Raw genomic sequence first — 16,865 nt, 5'->3', positions numbered from 1 at the left:
GCCGGCCTGATCTCGCCCCCAACTGCCCTCCCCTGCCGGCCTGATCTCGCCCCCAACTGCCCTCCCCTGCCGGCCTGATCTCACCCCCAACTGCCCTCATCTGCCAGACTGATTGCCCCTAACTGCCTCTGCCTCAGCCCTCACCACCATGGCTTTGTCCAGAAGGAAGTCAGACATCCAAAAGATGGCTGGGTGACCCAGTCTAATTAGCATATTACCCTTTTATTAGTATAGATAGATTATATAGGATAGAATTGCTTAAATTGGGGGGAAAGCCTTTTTCAGCAGAAGATGCTCTTGCAGACAAAAATACATAATCCCTATATCTGGACTGATAGCCAGCCATATGCACTATATTGCCAAACCGGTCATTAAAAAATTGAACCGCTTTCTTACACCTTACACCAAATAGCTGTTGCGCTTAAAACCCCTCCTCAGCTCCCACCTTAGCTTCTGCCTTCGTAGTTCACCCAGATTAGGTTCTGATTGGTCGATTTCTATGTCAGTCAGCGTCAAAAGCTCCGCCTCCTAGGCAGCCACTGGCTCCTCGCAGTTCACCCAGATTTGGTTCTGATTGGTTGGTTTCTATGCCAGTCAGCGTCTCCAGGCCTATCTCTGGGCCTGATTCCTTGCAGTTCACCCAGATTTGGTTCTGATTGGTCAGTTTCTATGCCAGTCAGTGTCAAAAGCTCGCCTCCTAGGCAGCCATTGGCTCCTGGCACTTCACCCAGATTTGGTTCTGATTGGTCAGTTTCTATGCCAGTAAACGTCTTCAGGCCTATCTCTGGGCCTGATCAGAGAGTCAGGGCTGATTAGCAGCCCCTGTGGAGGCCTGTAGAGAAAGAGCGGCACGGCTTCTGGCCAGTCCCGGAGAGAATGAGAGAGGCAGGGGCTGATCAATAGCTGCCATGGAGGCTACAGATCAGACCCTGCTTCTCTCTACAGGCCTCTCTTCGGGCCTGATCCACAGCCCCCTTGGCAGTCAGTGCTGTGTCGCCGCACCTGCAGTGGTGGCAGTCAGTGCTGGGTTGCCATGGCTGCAGGACTGACTTCCAGTGGGTCGAGCCTTGAGTCGTTTTCGATGTTACGGACCCTGGGTTTTTATATATTAGGATATGTCTATATCTACATTTCTGTCTATACATATGTACAATATGTATTTATATGTATCAGCTTTCTTTGGATTAGTATTTGCATCTTATGTCATTTTTTTCTTTTTTCTTTTAATATACCTTACCTTTATAGTTAAAAGTGTTTTTATATAAACAACTTATAGTTGGCCCTTGAAAAATCCAGTCTTTTAATATTAATCTTTGAGCTACTGTCTTTTTAATTTATATTTAATGTATATACTTAGTAATATAATTAACTTTAAGTCTACCATATTCTATTTATTTTCTATTTGTCTAGTCTATTTCTTTGTTTATTTATTGCTCCTTCCTTGCCCCTTTTGGGATAAATAGAATATTTTAATTTTTACCCTTTTTCTTCTATTAGCTTTTGAGTCATATATTCTTTTAGTATTCAATTAGTAGTTACCAAATAAGTAACAATATATCCCCTGATTTATTAAAGTCTATCTTAAATTAATATTTTTACCATTTTCTGAACAATGCAATAAATTTACACAGTTTAATTACATTCATCTCCTCATTTTTATGTTATTGTTGTCATATATTTATTAGTACTTATGGTTACATTATTTTATTATTTTTCTAAACAGTAAATATCATTTATATTATCTACATATCGATCCTTTCCAGTGGTCTTTCTTTCTTCCTTTAGTTTCATGGTTCAATCTAGGGTCATTTATATTCAGTCTGAAGAATTCCCTTGAGGTTTTTTTTTGTAGTGCAAGTCTCTAGTGACAAAACTTGTCAGCTTTTGTTTATTGAACAATGTTTGCCTTACTTTTGAGGGATATAATTCTAAGTTGGCAAATTTCTTTAAAATTTCAAAATTATGAAGATATCATTCACTGCCTTGTGTCTTCCATAATTTCTACTGAAAAGGCAATTGAGTTTTGTTTTTTTTTCTTTGAGGATAATGTGCCTTTTTGCCCTTTATTTGCTTGTATTTTCCTCCTTCCCTTTGCTTTTCAGCAGTTTGTTTATATTTATTTAATTACTTACTTATTTACTTATTTATTTATATTGTCTTTATTGAGATATTACTGACTATGTTCCCTATGGCACACTTTATATTTTCATAACTATTCTGTAATAATCAATTTGTACTTTTTTATTTTTTATTAATCTTTCTATTTGATTGTAAGCTCTCTGAGGAATTGGTTTCTATTGTGCATTCCCAAAGAGCTCAACACATACTTGACCAATAGACTGATCCACTGCAGAGCCTTTACACATGGAAAATAATGCTGGATTATCCTGGGGGAATAATACAGTGGTTGCTAATATTTTTAACTTTTCATCTCTTCAATATTTATGCAGTTATTCTAAGACAATTATGTTTTGGTCAAGGCATATAGCTACTTTTGGAGTTTGGATGCACAATTCAAGCACCCTTTACTCAAAGAGACAGTGGTAGGATGCTTCTTCTGGTATCTCCAGAAGAACGAGAGCTTCCCTCTTCCCTCCATTTCCAAGATCTCTGAAATCAAATGAGATACCTGGCTGAGAGGAACTTGTGTAGGCCAACAGAGGAAATGGGCTGACTCATGTCTCCTCTCCATCCCCTTCTTTCATTTCATGTAAAATTATGAAAACATGTCAGTCTTGTTTATTGGCACAACTAGGCATTTAATAAATTCCTCTTTTCATTTCTTTTCCTGCGCATAGGTAATTGTTTTAGTTCCATGACATACCTGTGAACTCGTTGAGTTCCTTTCATTGTTTTCTAGCTCTTGCCCAGTTATCTCTGGAAAATTCCTCAGTAATAATTTGGTTCCATTTGACTCACAGCCCCCCAAATGGCCATGCTTACGCCAATTAGTGTGTAAATATTATTGGTAGTATACCTATATCAAGAAAAGAGAAACTGTGCACTCAAAGCAAAATTACTCATAATTAAAAGAAGTAGTTTAACGCTGAGTGCTTTGACAATGCCCAGAAGTCCCTCTCTGCAAATGTCACCAATACTTTTTAAAAATCCTTTTCTAAATAACCCCCCCAAAATGGTTTTTGAATGATGAATGAACAATACCTGCTTGTCCTTAAGGACTAACAAAATGAGAAAAAATAAATTTCGTATTGAATTTTTATTGCTTTCCTGTTGGTTTAATCATCACAAGTATTGCCACAGAATGCCTCATAAGAGTATTCAGTGGGGAATGTGCAGCATGTTATCTTCAGTATGTGTATCTCCCTTTACTGGGTTTTCTAGGCGTTGGGATGTCACCTCCATACGTACTATTGCCACAGCCAATGTGGAACTAGATCTACATCCCAAGCAAGTGACTTATAGACATTTAGAATGATCTGGCTCTAAAATAAAGAAGAAAAATAAATAAAAAATAATAATGATAATTAAAAAAGAATGAACTGGCTCTGAATTTCAAAACAACCTATACAAATACTCAGACACCAAAAGGGAATACTTTCATTGGGCTCTCTGAGTTTTCTTGATCTTTTTGTTCTATTCCACTTAAAATTATTATTTAATGAAATGTCGAAGCCAACTCCACTGTAACAAATCATATTTCTCTATCACTATGGTACATGCTGAATCTTTGTTTGTTATCATAGTGCTTGACCCAGAGTGGGTAATTATCAAATGAACGAATAAATAGTTGAATGAATGAATGAATGAATAAACAGATGAATATCACATGAAACACATTTGAAGGGATTGGAAATTTTAGATTGGAGAACACTTAGCTAAAACTTGGTAGTTTCTTCAGATATTTGAAGGGTTTTGTTTGTTTGTTTTGTTTTTTTGGAAGATTCAATGGTTTTATGAGGCAAATACAGGCAGAACCAAGACACTACACAAAGGTTCATTTCAATCCAACAAACACAGAGGACCTACTACCTGCCACATTCGGCCCATTTTGAAAATAGAATCACCAAACAGTACAATCCTGTGCTCCTGCTTTGGGTCAATGGGGACCTATGGCAGTGAGGGGATTTCTAGAGAGGATGCAATCTCGTTGGGAAATGGGGACTTAGAACTTATCTAGAAGCTGAGTTTGCACAGTTAGTTCAATTTTCATTTAAAGTTTGTTTCCATTTGAAGGGACTAGGGAAAAGCTAATGACGTTTAGTGTGTGTGCATTGGGGGGAGGGGCAGGTAATGGAGCCACCTTTGGTACCATCACTTATAAGGGTTAATATTTAATGCTCTATGAACCCATCCCCTCAAAACCTTTACTTCTTAAGGCAACATGGATGACTTTGCTGATTAAGCAAAAGGTCAAGAAGTTCCCAGAAAGACAAAGTTTAATATTTTGAGATTTTTTTCTTATATCTTATTTGTAAGTGATCCTCCCCCACTAAAAGCAACTTGCTAAATAATTTCTTACCCTTGTAAAAAAAAAAAGTACTACTTTCCAAAATAGTACAATCAGAGATACCCCCCTTAATGTCCCGATTGGCTTTGTTTGAACAATGTGGTCACTACATGTATGATTTGCAAGGGACTGACATACAGCCATTGTCTTAGGAAAGCTGAGCTTTTACTGAAGGGCCTCTGGTGGGCCTTGGCCTAAAGGGTTCAAGTTAACCTGAGGTGTGGGAAGAAAGCTGGTGTTTTCCTACTTATATTAATTCCCAAAGGCGCGAGGGAAGGCCTGAAATCTATCAGGTTGGAGTGAGAAAGGCGGGCAGGGAACTAGAGAGGCTGTCACATGCTGGAAGCAAGGCCAGCAAGCAAAGGGTGGGCTATGAGCCCATGAGAATGTCCAGGGCAGGAATGGGAGGAAATGTCAGATAAGAGGGCAGGAGCCTGAGTGCTGGGCAGAAAGGGAGGCCTGCAGCTTAAATATCACATGAACTCTCTCTTGGTGTGAGGCCTTATCAAAGAGGCTCCTGAGCCCTGGAGAATTCCAAACCTCCAGGAAGGGGAAATTCACAGTCCTGGGATCTTCCTTCAGGAGGCACTTGCCTCTCAACTAGCAGACAAGGCTCTGGTTCTAGCCACCCTTCGATTCATCGGAACATATTGATCGTCCTCCGTCGCTGGCCCTGCTGCTCCTGGCTAGGGACTGTGTGCCTAGGAAATGCACGTGTGATGAGATTTTCGGCCACATTTGCTATACCCCATCTGGGGACACAAAGTCTGACAAGCATGCGTGTGCCTGTGGGATGATGACCAGAATATGTGTAATCAGAGCTGCCCCAGAAATCTGGCATCCACTGTGGCCAAAGCTTTGACCAGTAGGATCCCAGCGTCCATGGTCCTCACAACCCTAACAGCTGCCTTTTCTTATGCTGTATTCCAAGCTAAATTCATTTCAGGTGACAGTGGAAATCTGTGATGAGGCCAGAGGCCAGAGGTCCCCTACTGAATCCATAATCATGCCTGGAGACAGCTACAGCTTCAGTTAGGTTTCTCCGCGAGGATGCTTTTCAAGAGCAATGTTGGTAGTTTGAGGCCGTTTTTTCGTCTTTTAGATTAGCAAGTTTTTTGTTTTTGTTTTTTTTTTTGTTTTTTAAATATATATTTTTATTGATTTTTTACAGAGAGGAAGGGAGAGGGATAGAGAGTTAGAAACATCGATCAGCTGCCTCCTGCATACTCCTTACTGGGGATGTGCCCGCAACCAAGGTACATGCCCTTGACCGGAATCGAACCTGGGACCCTTCAGTCCACAGGCCGACGCTCTATGCACTGAGCCAAACCGGTCAGGGCAGTTTTTTGTTTTTTTAATGATAATACTCACTTTGGTGAAGGAAGAGGGTGAGATGGGTACTGCAGGTAGGAATGTACATTAATGAAACTTATATGAAAAGGGGTTTGCCAGTTTTTCTAAGGCACCTTAAAAAAATTAGAGTGTTCTCGACAGTTGTGATTACACAACTGGTAAATTTAAAATTTTTTTAGTATTTTAGATATATATATATATTTTTTTTTTCAGAATGGTTATATATATTATTTCTGTAACCAGAAATAATTTAAAAAACCACAGAACTTATTTCTGGTTAATGAGATTAAGAAAAATTTATTTTCTTCTTTATTCTTTTTGGTATTTTTCCATAATGGTTTTGTACTACTTCTAAACAGAAAAAAAAATAATTAAAACTTTGATCCAGGCTTCTGGAGCAGAGTTTCCAACACTGTGCCTGGGGCTTCTGATCTGTGAGAGGCATCTGTCGCTGGACACTCTCTGGCCAGGCTGGGCACAGCCCACACACTGGCCCTGCAGAGCAAAGCAGAGCGCTTGTTCTCATTGCTGAGTTCCACTGTTCCCCAATCAATGACCTCTCTGTTCAAGCAGCCGCATTTGCTGCTGCAGAGGGACCCCGGGAGTAAGAAGTGGAGTGAGGAGGGTTGGGAGGAGCCAGAAAAACAGTGGCCAAGGGGGAAAGCCGGGCACAGAGAAGATTCCAGGCTGCGAACATCTGGGGCACAGTGCTGTAGGCTGCTTGGAACACATCCTAACTCCTGCTGCTTTACTCCAAGGTTGCTGAGGTTTCTTCAGTGTCTCCCATGCAGGAAGTCTTTGCCTCCTCTCTGTCCCAAGGGCTGTGCCTGTCATTCTAGAAAGATCATGAGTGCCTACAACTGTAAAATCCCTGGCACAAACCCTAACCCATTGGAATAGCTGTTTTCCTAACAAATAGCAGCCAGATAAATGCAGTATTAAATTCAACCGTGTAGAAAAGGGCAGAAGAAGGACAATTCCTGGGTACTGAGCTGAGGTGGCTGCCATGTACTGTTGTCTAGGTTATATACTACCACATCTTCCACGAATAAAGTAGACGTTATTAATTTGTGTATTTATTACAGCAATTTTTCTAGAAGATATCTATAAATTGTTTAACAAAATTAGTATCTTGTGACAATTTTGAGACATATAGAAGAAACGTTGTCTTGAGGAAGGGACACCTTTTTCTAGTTGGTCAGTAATAGCTCTGTTATCAAATACAGAATTTTAATTCAAGATCCACGTCTTGCCTAGGTTCACACACCAAACCAATCTACTGTGAAACTCCTGGAGGTGAGCATTGGAGGTGGACAGAATGATAAAGAGAGATTCGTATGCACATTTACAGGTGCTGAGAAGGAGGCAGAACCCTGGGTCCTTTTTGCATCTTGAATGGGCATAAGCAAGGCGGTCCGTTCTGCCCTCACCCTTGGATTTCTGGCTTCCTTAGTTATGAGAACTGCATGCTGATGTGTGAATTTCAAAGCAATTATTGAGACCTAAGGGCTCCATTAAGCAGAAATTGCTGCCTGACTCGGCAAGCTTCATTAACTTGGTCGCTATGGTGTTTAACCCTGACTCATGGACCCACGTGCTCTCTCCTAGATTGTGGAGCGTGAATTCTGTGATTGACCACATCTGACTGCTCACATCCTTTGACCTTTGTGTGTGTGTGTGTGTATGTGTGTGTGTGTGTGTGTGTGTGTGTGTGTGTGTGTACAAGCATGTGTGCAGGCTCACTCACGTGCATAATGAATGCACATTGGCTTCCCTCTAAAATTTCTTGTTGAAATTATGATACAAAGTACTTTGGGCCACATTCAGTTTCAAGGTGGGAAAAACAATTTGTTCTGCTGAGACCAATGTAGCTGAAATGTGTCAGCCATCTTGGACTGCCATGGCAGCAAAGTGTTTCAGTAATGAGGGGCCCTAAGTCTGGGAATGGCCTGAGGGTCTACCACACAAGGCCTCTTTCTCTCGGTGTTTCCGCTCTCCACCTCCTCAGCTAAGCTATTTATGCAAAAAGAGCAGGAAGTCACTGAAATCTCAGGGCTCCCTCGTACTGTTCTGTCTCCTTTGTGAGATTCCTTTTCTCACAGAGCCCTTCAAGGGGTCATTCCCTAATGTCCTAAGCAACCTAGACCCACTCTTGAATTTTACACCTGAATATTTTGCTGTCGCCAGATATCTAAGCGGAAACAATGTTATAAAACTCAGTGTTTCCAGAAAGTGAACCTATTAGCCAGCTTCCCCATTTACAACTTTCTCCTCCCTGCATATTCCCCGTCTTGGTGAGAAAACCTAGCAGAACTGTAACTAAGGGGAGTGTCGTGACCCAGGGCCCCGCTTCTGTGCTCTGAATTCATCACTGTCTTTGCACTGAGACCCTACTTCCTACGGGCTGCTCCCAGCAGTGACCGAGTGTGGCACATATACTAAGGCAGATCCATTCCTGGGTGAGGTGGGACAACTCAGACAACTGACTTTGGCTCAGAGACTCCCCAGCGGTCCTGTGGAATCTCCCACAGACTGCATGGCAATATAGGATGCTTTTCCCCAAACTTTCCTCCCTCACTTGGGATCTACTGCATCTGTAGTCTGATGGCTCCCCAGGATTTTATAGCTCCTTTTGTTTTCCTAAATGAACATCATTGCACATTTAATCCCATCTTGGCATCTCTTTCTCAAGGAGCCCAAATAACAAAAGTAGTACTGTGCGGGGTAATAGTGCTATTGGCCCATCCGTCATCCTCACAGAGATAAGTACTTATTCTGAGTATGGGTTTACCTTCCCGGCCTCCGGGTGGCGTGTTAAGTGACACAATCAGGTGCTCACTTTGCAGTGGACATAGCCAGGATCCTGTTGACCTGTAGGACATCGACATTCAGACCTTCTTTTATCAAAAGACATCATTAAGAGCTTGGGGGGAAAAAACAAGTGCACACCATGGGAAAAGATACTTGCAATACATGCATCTGATATGACTTGTATACAGAATATATGAATTCTCACAAGTCAGTAAGAAAAAGCAGGTAACCCAATAAAAAATGCACAAAGGACTTGAATAGGCATTTCACAAAAAGCAATGTCCAAATGGCTAATAAACACTTGAAAAGGTGTTAAACTTCACTGTATTTGGGAAATATAAATTAAAACCCCAATGTGAGGCCACTAAAAATGGCCAAAAGGAAAACACCAGACAATACCAAAGGTTGACAAGTAACTGGAGTTGAGTCGCCAGAATTCTCACCTGTTAGTGGAAGTGCATATTAGGACAACTATTTTGGAAAACTTTGATAGTATCGACGAAACTGTACATATACCTTTTCTATGACTAGCAATTCCATGTGTACATAGTTCATTAAAGACAGAATAAGAATGTTCCTAGCAGCGCTACTTATAATGCCAAAAGCAAGTAATAACATAATTCTAATTGTTAAGGGCTTAAAATCAAACAAAACTAGTCTACACTGTTAGAAATCTAATAGTGGTGATCTTTTGGGGGGTAATGGCTGGAACTGGGCAAAAAGGTGGCTTCTGGGGTGCTGGTAAGTTTTATAATCTGAGTGAGAATTACACAGGTGTGTTCACTTTAATAAAATTCATCAAACTGTACTAGGATTTGTACAACTTTTCTGTATGTATATTCTGCTTCAATAAAATTTATCAGAAAAAATTTACTTTATTCCTAAATATTTTTGTTATCAAAATTTTAGAAAGTGTAGAATAGAAAAAGAAAAAATTACAGCAAGACTACTCACTTTGAACATTTTAGTGATTAGCCTTTTCTCTATGCACTCAGATGTCCTGTCTAGCCCATCCTTCAAATCAAATCAGTACCATGTTCTGTATGTTATTTTGCAACAGCTTTTTACAACTTAAAATATACATTCAACTCTATACATTGTAAACATCTTTCCATGTCATTCCCATTCTTTTACCACATTTAAAGGGCTGCTAGATGTCCACTGAATTAGAGTCCAATTGTCTACATAAAAACTCATTTTTCATGTTTTAGTTTTTGTTCCAGTTTTTCAATAATGGTCATTTTTGTAGCTAAATCTTTTTTCTTTAATTGTTAAATTGCCGAGAGAGAGAGAGAAGGAGGAGGGAGGAGGAGAAGGAGGAGGAGAAGGAGGAGGAGAAGGAGAAAGGAGGAGAAAGAAGGAGAAAGAAGGAGAAAGAAGGAGAAGGAGAAGAGAGATTTGTTGTTCCACTTATTTATGCATTCAGTTGTTGCTTCTCGTATGTGCCCTGACTAGAGACTGAACCTGCAATCTTGGCGTATCAGGAAGATGCTCTAACCAACTGAGCTACCCGACCAGGGCATAATGTGGCTAAATCATTATGCCACATCCATGATTTTTTCTTTAGATTCAAGTTCTGTAAGTTGAGTGTCTATATAAAGGATGTGTCTACTTTTGAGATTTAGGCAACCCAGAATTAATTTTTTAACAACCATGTAACAATTTGCATGCAAAGCATGCTTGAAAATGGGCTATCAGGTAGTTCTTGGCAAACTGAGAGCCACAACAATGTTACTAATTACCATGGTATCTATTATATCACTTCATTTATTTCTCACCAAAATCCTGTTTAAATGGATACCAAGAGCTAGTTGCCTTTTACAAACAAGAAAACAGGTTTACGTGAAGGACCTTACTCAAATTCTCTGCGAAGAAAGCTGGGTTCAAAGTGAGGTCTGTCCAACACCGAAGCCCTCTTCCTCACTCCATGCTGTTTCCCAGGAATGCAAGTCCTTTTGCTGAGCTGTACCAAGGTGCCCAACTGGACCAGTGAGTGAGCTATAATAACAGTCAGTAATGATCATAGTGAGAGCTCATGCTCAATGTTTGCTAACAGACTGATCAGAAAAGAAAGTAGGACTGAGGCGGAAAAAGAAAAGGGTGGGTACATGTGGGGAGGAATTCTGAATCTGATTGAAGTTGCCAGAAGATAAAAAATTGAAATCTTGTGTCAGCCCACTTGTTGATGACACGTCACAAGCTTGTCCAAGCTGCCTCAGCCACCAGGGCACCAGGCTGTTTGACCTCATTCCCCTGGAGTAAGACTGATAAGCACATTCCACTGAGACCAGATGTGGCTGGGAGAGGCCAGAAGCCGGCTTACAAGAAGACACAGAGGGAGTGGGGAGGCTTGTGCAAGCTTTGTGATTGTGTCTTGGAGTTATGAAAAGTCAAGGGAGTGAGACTTTTGAGGGCTGTCCCTTTTGAGGGCTGAAACTCCGGATCAAGCCGCATCCATTTTCCTATGAAGCTATTAGGGCTGGTTACTCAGAAATAGCAAGAAAGCTTTGTATGTGTGTATGTGTGCGAGAATGTGTGTGGCAGTGTGTGTGTGTGTGTGTGTGTGTGCGCGCACGCGCACACACGGAGAAATGTGTGTGTGTGTGTGTGTGTGTGTGTGCACGCACACACGGAGAAATAAAGGAAATGCTGGGATTGACAAGTGTGAGGGAAACTGGATGTGTATGCCTTTTGATAATTTGTTCTTGGACCTGCTCCCTGCTGACTTGCATTTCACCACTTACTCTACATGTCAATTGATAAGGAAGCTTGGACAGGGATAGAGAGGAGAAGAGGCAACTTGGGGAAGTGGGAGAGAAAGCTTTAGAATGCCACCACTCCAGCTCCTAACCCAAATTTAGCCACCAACCACCTTCACATAAGTGTAACAATAGCTAACATGAATTTCAGGGTCTGTGCTAAGTGTATCTTCTGTATCTCACTTAATTTTCAAAACTAGTCCATTAAAAGAAGGTTCTTCTATTGCCCCTGGCTTATAGATGAGGAAACTGAAGTTCAGAAGACTGAGGAAACTTATGGGAGATCCCATAAAATTTTCTAAGAAGCAGTTTTGAACTGAGGCCCATTGAAATCTAACATACCCACTCTTCTCAATGGCATAATTTAGAGAGAATTCTCAAAGTTGAGCCTCCGTTTCCTTTCCTTTAAAGTGGAAATAAACACGCCTAGCACAGAGCATTGTCTGGAGGTCTAAATTAAATGTGGTATTTTAGACCAGAACATGGAACATCATACGTCCTCAGTGGATGTTACTTTTTCTCCCTGCCCAGGGCTTTCTGGAATGGAAAGGATGGATACAACAGCAAATCAAACCAAAGAACTGAGAAACATTTGGTGGCTTGGATGAAGATAGATTTGATGGATAACAAGGAGGATTTAGATTCAACTAAGGGCACTATCAGGATGAAGGACACTGAATTTAGGACCACAAATATACTGAGTTGGCCACAAGCTTGCAGGGATGATGGTATTGTGTCTAGTGGCCAAATGAGGAAATGATGTCCCAAAGGGAGCTACCTGGACCTAAGTCATATTACTGTGATTCTCTCCAAGGGGTGCGCATGCCGTCTGTTATTTTTTTAGTGAGACAGAATTCACATACCAGTGGGTTGTTGTTGTTGTTGTTTTTAGTATATTTACAAAGGAGAGTGATCTTCACCACTATATAACTCTCTAATTCCAAAGTATTTCATCACCTCAAAGAGAATCTTCATACTCATTAGCAGTCACTCCTCATTACTCCCTTCCTCACACCTGGAAATCACTGATCCGCTTTGTATTTCTATGAATTTGCCCTTTCTGGACACTTTATAGATACAGAATCATACAGTATGTGTCCTTTTGTGTCTGGCTTCTTTCACTTAGTGTAATGCATCAAGGTTCAGCTATGTAGTAGCATAAATCCTTATTTTAGTCATTTTTATTCCATTTATCAGTAGTAACCCATTGTATGGCTATATCACATTTTATTTATCCATTCATCCATTGATGGAAATTTTGATTTCCATCAGTTTGAAGAACGCTCTTATTCATTTTTTTGTATAGCAGGTCTTTCAGTAACAAATTCTCTCAGTCTTGTTTATATTAGAGCAAGCATGTCAAACTCGTGGCCCGCAGGCTGCATGCGGCCCACAACAAATATTTTTGCAGCCCAGTCAATATAATGGTATGTAAGAAATGTTTTAATAAAAATTTCATAACTCAATTTTTACAATATCTTGTTATACAAAACTAGAGGCATGGTGCACGGCATTTGTGCACTGGTGGGGGTGGGGGTCCCTCAGCCTGGCCTGCACCCTCTCGCAGTCCGGGACCCCTCGGGGGATGTCTGCCTCCTGGCTTAGGCCCAATCCCCAGGAGGATGGGCTCAAGCCATCAGTCAGACATCCCTCTCGCAGTCCGGGACCCCTCGTTACTTACCACCCGCCTACAGCAGAGGCGGGAGAGGCTCCTGCCACTGCTGCTGCTCTCACCAGCCATGAGCCTGGCTTCTGGCTGGGCAGCACTCCCCCTGTGGGAGCGCACTGACCACCAGAGGACAGCTCCTGCATTGAACGTCTGCCCCCTGGTGGTCAAAGCGACTGGTTGTTTCACTGTTCAGTCGATTTGCATATTAGGGTTTTATTATATAGGATTATTAATAACAAACTACAACGTTTGCTAATGACTGATTACTATAATTGTGTTGCATTCATTTCCCTTACGCGTCTTACGCGCAGGCACACCATTTCTCTCCACCAATACTAGCAGCAAATATTTTAGCAGCTGATTTCCACGGCCTTAGTCTTAGACTGACTTGTTTGGTGTGTGCAACAGGAAATATTTCCCTTTTGGAAAACAAGAAAAATAGCTTTATTTGCATTATACTTATTAATTTGTGCAGTTATTCAGTGTCTGGTAAGTTAATGTTCAAGAAAAAAATATTAATTTTTATTAAAATGTCCTATTTTTTTATGTTAACAATTACTCATTTATTTCACCCTTTGTATTCAGCATGTCTCTATCGAAATAAACCTACGTTTCTATGAAAATTGAAGCTTTTGTTTTTTGCAGCCCACATAAACTTAAACCTTGTTTATTTGGCCCGTGTTAGCCTTTGAGTTTGACTTGCTTGTATTAGAGTGTCTTAATTTCTCCTTCAATTTTTTTATTTATTGATTTTTTGTTTTAGAGAGAGAGGAAAGGAAAGAGAGAAACTTTGATTTGTTGTTCCATTTTTTCACACATTCATTGGTTGATCCCTGCATGTGCCCTGACTAGTGATTGAACCCACAACCTTGGTGCATGGGGACAATGCTTCAACCAACTGACCTACCTGACTAGGGCTCTCCTTCATTTTTAAAGCATAGTTTTGCTACAAACAGAATTCTTGGATGAATCTTTTTCTTTTATCACTTTGAATATGTTATCCCACTGCCTTCTGGCTTCCATAGTTTCTGATGAGAAATAAGCTGTTAATTTTATTGAAGATTCCTTATAAGGGATGCATTGTTTTTTTGTTTTCAAAATTTCCTCGTTTTTGTCTTTTAACAGTGTGATTATGATGTATCTAAGGATAGATCTCTTTGACTGTACTGGAATTTGTTGGAGATATAAATTAATGTTTTTTCATCACATTTGGGAAGTTTGGGGCAATTTAAAAAGATTCTTTCTATCCCTTTCTTTTCCCTCCTTCTGAAACACCCGTAATGAATACTGGCATATTGGAACACACACTTGATGGTGTCCCATAGGTCTCTTGGGCTCTTTTTATTTCCTTCATTCTTTTTTCCCAATCTCTCACCAATGAGATAGTGACAGTATGACAGACTAGAAGGGGATGCATGATGGATATTCCTGCTCAGTGAAGGGGTCTGCACACTGACAAAGCTCTCGCATTGCCTTATTGAACATGATGGGTCCAAAGCAAATAGATGCAGAAAGAGTTCCCATTTTTCCTTTGCTCTCCTTGGGCAATCTCAAATTCCATGGCTTCCCTAGGACCTCTGGGACTAAAAATAATCATTTTCAGTCCAGTCCTTTCTTTTGAAGCCTGGGTTCTTGTGTCCAAGAGTTTAGGTTTAGATCCAGATCAATCAGACTCCAAAGTCTATGCAGTCAGTCTCTTTTCTACCATTACCCCAAATTCTCCACAGAACCTTTTTCACGGTGACTTAGCTCCTTGATGGAGAAGCTTGTGGTGAGGTAAGGTGAGAAATGAGGCAGGTGAGGAGAGGTGCCTCACGGACTGGATGAGAAGCTAAAGTCAAATAAATTTATAATTCAGTCCAAGTCTGTCTTGGATATGCCTCTTCAAGCCTTTTGAAAGTCCCCTCTGCTTTATGTACTTCCAATTACCAAACCAGGCTTGGAATAATAAAAAATGAATATACTGGCTCTGTTGGAGGTATAGATTGAGGCAATTTTACAGAATAACATGGGGAGAGAGAACTCACCTTCTCAGCTGCCACTCAGGTGGCTCTGCAGATAGGTAATACGGGAAAAATGGAAGAGTCCTCCGAGAATCCCAAGATCCACCCAATTTAATAGAGAGCTGAGAATCACCTTCAACCTCTCTTTTCCTCCCCTCTCCCTTCTTCTTTCTTCCTCTTCCAATACTTGTATTCTTCCTTCTCTCTCTCCTTCTCCATTCCTTCCTAAATCTGATAGCCTGAATACCTCTCTTTTCTGTTCTCTTCTTTTCCCTCCTCTGCCTTAGTCAAAATCTCATTGTCTTTCCCATTTCCCACCTGGAGAAAACCTCAACTGGTTCTTAAGTGGTCTTTACCTCCAATCTCAAGGTCTCATCTATCCTCCACACCAAATGTGAGAGATATTTCTAAAACCCAAATCTAACCAAGTAGATCAAATATCTCATATATATATCAACTTCTTTCAGGTACAGACTCATCTTGCTTCCTCTTAAGTGGGCCTTCCTAAGGTATATTTTTATTCTTGCAAAATTTACAATGTATCTTTTGATACTAGTTCATTAAAAACAGAACTTTATTTTGGGCTTTGGTGGATCAATACATGAACTATAACTGGCACCAAGGGGTTTATGCTGGTTATCTGATCCCAAAGTGTCAAAGAAGATGCCATCATAGTGTAGAGTAGGTAAACTGAGTACATAGCCAATCCCTTGCAGTCAATGCATGTTCAGCCTGGTTTAAACAGAATAACACATCTTGGAGCAACTACTTAAAAGAGAGTCCAAACACACAACCTCTTCTTGTTTACAGACTGTCTTTGGAACTGCATCTCACTCTTTGAGCTTCATGGATTCCTTTGGCTAAGAACCACAAATCTTGTTCTCTCATTTCTCCTCCTTTGAGTCCATACACATCTTTCTTGTTTGTGACTATTTTGTCTCTCTTCAAGCACTGCATGTCGAAATAGCTCGAGGAACTCACCTTCCAGTTATCTCTTGTCCTGTAAATGCCCTCTTTCAAGAGACTTTTCAGGGGAGTCCAAGCCTAATGTCTATGGAGGGCCCAGGCAGTTTAATGTGTGTTGACTAAGAGAGAAGTAAGGTGCGTGCTAGATCACACTGTGGGGCCTTCATGGACTAGACACGGAGTTGAGTTGAGCCTGAAGGGTAGGACAGATTTGCAACGCAGAGGAGATGGGGGCCATTCCAGCCTCAGGAAACAGGCAAGAGGTTCCCAGTCCTAAGTCAAGATGGATGCTGCATTTGGGCAGCAATGGGGAGGTGACCTGCTAGAAGCTGTGTGTGTGAAATTTGGTAAGGTCGACAGATGTGCATGGCAGTTTTAGAACTTGGAATAGTATCGGGATTCTAGTTCACTGTTCCCCAAACTATATTTCTTAGTACACTGGTATCCCTCTAAGTATTTTTTATTGAAACACAATTGACATATAACATTGTATTAGTTTCAGGTCTGCAATGATGATTTGGTATTTGTATGTATTGTGAAACGGTTACCACAATAAGTCTAGCTAGCATCCATAACAATATATAGTTACAAAATCTCTTTTCCTTGTGATGAGAACTAAGATTTACTTGATTAGCAATGTTCAAATATTTAATATGGTATTATTAACTATAGTCACCCTCTAAATATTATCAAATGTCTCCCAATTAAAAAAAAATAAGAGGTCTTATGGCCAAATCTATCTGGTAAATTGTGTTAAAGTTTTTATATAAGGATGTTCATAAAGTGAATACTATTATGACTTTACAAAGGGGGTTGTAGTTGTAGTATCTAAATTT

General features: G+C 40.6%; 1 long non-coding RNA gene across 1 annotated transcript in view; it reads left to right on the top strand.

Moving 5' to 3' along the window:
• Positions 1-16,865, top strand: part of LOC102250142 — an 80,236-nt gene that overhangs the window by 24,961 nt on the left and 38,410 nt on the right. The gene's annotated exons all lie outside the window — the stretch shown is intronic.

Source organism: Myotis brandtii, unplaced genomic scaffold (genome assembly GCF_000412655.1).
Source record: "Myotis brandtii unplaced genomic scaffold, ASM41265v1 scaffold422, whole genome shotgun sequence".
Lineage (NCBI taxonomy): Eukaryota > Metazoa > Chordata > Mammalia > Chiroptera > Vespertilionidae > Myotis > Myotis brandtii.
The sequence above is the reverse complement of the archived record's forward strand: the minus strand, read 5'-3'. Positions and strand labels throughout refer to the sequence as shown.